Source organism: Vitis vinifera, chromosome 13, assembly GCF_030704535.1.
Source record: "Vitis vinifera cultivar Pinot Noir 40024 chromosome 13, ASM3070453v1".
Taxonomy (NCBI): domain Eukaryota; kingdom Viridiplantae; phylum Streptophyta; class Magnoliopsida; order Vitales; family Vitaceae; genus Vitis; species Vitis vinifera.
The window spans coordinates 13,238,425-13,243,900 of NC_081817.1; the positions used below are offsets into that span (position 1 = coordinate 13,238,425).

The 5,476-nt window shown below is 26.3% G+C and overlaps 1 long non-coding RNA gene across 1 annotated transcript; it reads left to right on the forward strand.

The window, feature by feature from the left end:
• Window positions 1-3,097: 3,097 nt before the first annotated feature.
• On the forward strand, window positions 3,098-5,076 carry LOC132254968 (uncharacterized). Its single transcript, XR_009467441.1, has 2 exons — window positions 3,098-3,280; window positions 4,858-5,076. It is a non-coding gene; the product is annotated as an uncharacterized LOC132254968 (long non-coding RNA).
• The last annotated feature ends 400 nt before the right edge of the window (window positions 5,077-5,476 follow it).

Here is a 5,476-nt window from a genome sequence, read left to right on the forward strand (position 1 = left end):
ATGTGTCCACGTAGGTGTATTTAACCATGTTTCCAATGATTTAGTTGAGAAAGTAATGGATGACTTAGGGTCAAATTTTTTTCCTCAAACATCATTATCGGGGAAAGTATTGAAATTTTCATGTGGGAATTAAATAAAGTGCATAACATAAGGTGTACAATCCGTGGGTGACAAGGAAAATAAAGGAGTGGTTCAGAATTGATTACAATCTTTCACAAAGGGTAGCCTTCTACACTCTTGTTCACTTAGTGCATTTCACTTGTGCAATTAATGTAATACCCTTATATAGTGGCACAAATTTCATATCCCTTCTAAATTATGTGTTGACATAGGTGTGTTAACCATGTTTCCAATGGTTTGGTTAAGAAAATAGTGGATGACATAGGGTTAAATTTTTTCCCCAAACATCGTTACTGGGGAAAGTAAGTGGAATTTCCATGTGGAAATTATATAAAGTGTATGACATAGGTGTACAATTCATGGGTGATAAGGAAAAATAAAGGAATAGTTCATAATCAATTAAAATCTTTCACAAAAGGTAGCCTTGTGCACCATTATACACTTAGTACATTTTCTTTGTACAGTTAGTGTAATACTATTGTATAGTAACACAAATTTCATATTTCTCCTAAGTCATGTGTCCATGTAAGTGTATCAACCATGTTTCTAATAGTTTACTTGAGAAAATGGTAGATGATTTATGATCAATTTTTTTCCTCAAACATCATTATTGAGGAAAGTATTGAAATTTCCATGTAGGAGTTAAATAAAGTACATAACATGAGTATGTGATCTTTGGGCGCCAAGAAAAGTAAAAAAGTGGTTCAAAATCGATTGAAATCTTTCACCAAGGGTAGCCTTGTATACCCTTTGTACAATTAGTGAATACTTTTGTATAATTACACAAATTCCATATCTTGTAGTAAATGTGTGTCTATAGGTGTATTAAAGATGATTCCAGTAGTTTGGTTGAAAAAATGGCAAAAAACTTAAATTTGATTTTTTTTGTGAATATATTATATTTTTGTGAAAAAAATACACAGTTGGTCAATTCCTTTGTTTAATTGTGAACATATTATATTTTTTTATTTTTTTATTAAAACAACTAATAGAAAAAATAAAAAAGAAGAATCAATAAATGAAATTTAATTCTTTTTATTATTTTCCTATAAAATAGTAGTACTAAACAAGGCTTTTAATTTCCATTTTTAAAAATAGTTTTCATTTTGTAATTAAACGTATTTTCAAAAGAGACAATATAGAAAATAAAAATTATTTTTTAAAAATAAATAAATAAAAACTAGAAAAATATTTTAAAACCAAACTCAAATATAACTATATAATTTTTAACTACTTATTTTCATATAAAATGAGTAAATATATCTTTCAACCCTTTTATATAAGAAAAATTCAATTTTTACTATGTATTGATATAATCCATTTCTAAAATTAGGTCATACGAAAACATTTTAATTGGATATTTAAAATAAAAACTCTCCATCCATCCTCTTTCTTTCTTTTTCTTTTTCTTATTTTGATAAATTTTCAATTAATTCAAATCATTAAAAAAAAATCCTTAGTAACATTTCATATAACTTATTACTAAAAGTCATGTTCAAAAAGTTATTAAAATAAGGACAGAAGAAAATTTAAAAGAAAAAAAAAATAAACTTTTTTATTTTATAATAGTAAAAAAAAAAAAAAAAGACTTTAAAATACTTTTTAGTATAAAAGAAAATAAAATAGTGAATACATTTATTTTAAATGGTGTTTTAATCATTAAATTATTTACTTCTAAATTAATGTAAAAGATAGTTTTTATTTATGAACATTTTTTTAGAAAGTATTTTCCAAAATAGTTTTTGAATCATTAATATAATTTTTGTTTATTTATGATTTAAAAATAGAAAATAATATTGATTTTTTAATTACATTTTATCTTCTTATTATGAGTATAAATTGATATTGAAGTAGAAAGATCAGCATAAAAAAGAGATTCTCATCAATTGCTGAAGAGTACCTTTTAGTAGCTAGCTTCAGAACATAGACCATGCAATGAACTCAATGATGAAAATATCGGTAATCACGGATATATCGGTACTTTGATTTTATGATATATCGATGAATATTTTGATACAAAATATCAATCAAGTAAAAATTAATAAAAATTTTGAAAATATTAAAAAAAAACTTTAAAAAATTATATAAGAAGTAAAAATAGACATTTTAAAATTATTTTTAAAAAAAATTGATATATATATATATATATAGATATATATAGTTTGTCATATTTGATAATAATATCTTTTACATCAATAAAAAATATAAATTTTATAATTGTATATTTATTATTAAGTTGCATAATAATATTATTTTACAATAAAATTATGATCAATTTTAATTTAAATGTGTTTAATGATATCAAATAAATAATAATATATGTATAATTTTTTTAATATTTAATAAATATATAGATTATATAAAAATGACCTATTAAGAAAATTATGTTTTTATATTTTTGGTAATAAATTAAATTAAATGTAAAAATAAAATAATTAGAATTAATTTATTTAATAAAAAAATGGTGAAAAAAGGTAAAATATATGAAAATATCAATGAAATATCAGTTAAAACGCGAAAAAATTGAAATATCGGTGAAATATCCAAAAATATCGATTGATGGATATATCTTCCTAAATTTTGTATCGGGATTCATAGATATTGGATATATGGAGGATATATTGGTGATATATCTAAATATGTTAAACCTTGAATGAACTTATAAACCCAAGCAAAATCAATAGGAGGTTGTGCAGACACACACACATTAAAACTAATTAGATATGTTACAATAGTTGCTATCCCTCTATCCCTGGAAAAAATGGACCTACATTTTGTCAACCCTTGTTTCTGTGGCCATTGTGTTTAGTCGAAAGTAAGACAATTAGAGATTAACATCCATCCCATTCATGTACTATCCAAATTAGAGTTCTCATCCGATTTCTTGTTTGAGGAATGAGACCATATGGATCAGATGTAACACTCGGGCATTTTCTTTTAAGGGTAATTTAGGAAATTGTTATTACTAATTAAATTAATTAATTAATTAATTTAATAAAGTGGAAGAGGGGTAAAAGTGTAATTTTACGAATAAATACCCTAGGTATAAATTAGAAATTTTATTATTTCCCTTCTTTTCTGAATAGAGTTCCTGTTCGCAGAATTCCAGAGAACGTAAGGTTGGAGTCAGATTTCAGGGTTGAAGAACAAATCTCTATAGGTAAGATTCTAACCCCTGGTTTAATATTTTAGATTCATTAGTTAATTTCAAACACATTAGATATATTTTTTTTGGAAAACCCCAAATCTAGATTAGGGTTAGATTATTTTTTTTAATTCGTTTTAATATCAAATAGTAAAAATTTAATATTTTGATTTTAGTATTGGAATTTGGGAGATCTTAAGTTTTATTAGGAAAAAAAAAAAAAATTGCTTGGAATATTTTGATTTTAGGTTAGGGTTAATTAAAAAATAATAATAATAATAATAATAATAATAATAATAATAAATAAAAAGGAGGAAGAACGCGTGTGCACTGGAAGGAAGGAAGGAAGGAAAAAAAAAAAAGGGGGCATGCGTACTGTGCTACTGGAAGCATTAAAAAAAAAAAAAAAAGTGTGTGCGTGTGCCAGCCTGCATGTATATGTATATATATATATATATATATATATATATAATGAATCATCATTAGACAAAAAAAAAAAAAAAAAAAAACTTTGCTCTTTGGTGTGTACCCGAGGAATGGTTGGGTGGAAAAACCTTACTTTTTGGTGTGTACCCGATGGATGGTTAGGTGGCTTTTGAATTGATTAATTAAAATAATAATATTTAATTTTAGATTTATAATTAAGATAATAGTAATAATAGATTTAGCAAAATATATATATATATATATATAGAGTTTTATAATGAAATAAAATTGTAATTTAATTAAATTAGTAGTGTGTTATTAGAAATAAATTGGGAATTTATTAGTTTTATTTAAATAAGGAATAGATTAGTTAAATTATAAATAAATAGTAATAATTGTTTCTCTTATGTTATATTAGGTGAAGAGTAGATTATATTTTTTTTCAGAATTATTCTTTTCCCAAGCTTTCAAGGACTTCTTTTGAGGTAAGGGAAGTTAATGCAATATTTATAAAATTAAATTATTTTATATGTTATTTTGAATTGTGGAAAAGAAAATGATATTTTGTTACCATGCATGGATCAAATTGTTTTGCACTGAATATTATGTTGGAATATTTTGTTTTATTTATGACACAAAATATGGAGATATTATGTTGTGTAAATTTGAATACTTGAACAAAAACATCACTCTGGTCTATTTGGCCCTTGTCAACGGGATATAATAGTTGACTATTCGGCCCTGTCAACGGGATATAATAGTTGACCTTTACATTTCATGGTGGGAATGTAATTGATTTGAACCCCAGCCTCTAGGGGTTTGGTTAGAGGTTACTAGTACTAGTAGTGTTTGGTTCCGTCCACCAGGAACAATTTGAGGCTAGCCACCCATTTGAAAAGTCCCACCTAACTGGGCATTTGACATTTGATAACCAGAGTAATGAAAAAAATTGAATGGATTTGATTGAGTCTGATGTGAAAGTGTTTGAATTTGATATGAAATTGGTTGGTTGAATTTTGAATATATTGGTATTTTTGAAACTCTGATATTTGATGAGAAAAAAAAAATTGATATCTCCTATTTGAAATGAAAATATTTGATCCATGAATTGCATTAATATTCCTTATTGGGCTGTGAGCTCATTCCCAATTGTTGAAAATTTTCAGGTACTCTTAGTTCGGGTGAGGAGTGATGGCTAGGCTGAAGAATGGTCATCATTAGGATTTGACTTAGGATTTTATGTTGGATTTTGTTTAACTGTTAGTTATGTTCATTTGGATCATTTGATATTTGGAAGTTATTTGGAAATTGAATTTTGAGGAATTTAGATTTTGTTCCGCTACTCTGAACAGGTATTTGGTAATTGGTAACATCTAGTTACAATATGATTGTTCGGGTCAGATTATACTTTAAGCCTTCGGGTTTGAGGTGTGAAATGACCGTCACGCCCTTGGAGTGGGTCTTGGGGCGTGACAGAGTGGTATCAGAGCACTAGGTTTTGATCTTGATGGGAATTTGAATTGGTTTAGATTGGGGATAGATGAGTGATGCATTTGTTTAAGTTTTAGTTTCATTTAGTATAAATTCCAATTCTTTCTTTATTTGGAAATTTTCTAATTGGTTTTTTAGTGACTAATTTAGTTATGCCTTATTATTTTAGGACATCATGCCACCAAGAAGAGCAACTTCTTCACAAAACAGTCAGGCTAATGATGATGTACCTCCAGTTGAGGGTTTGCCTCCCGTGAGTGCAGAAGGGATCTATAGGTATCTTGGGACACTAGC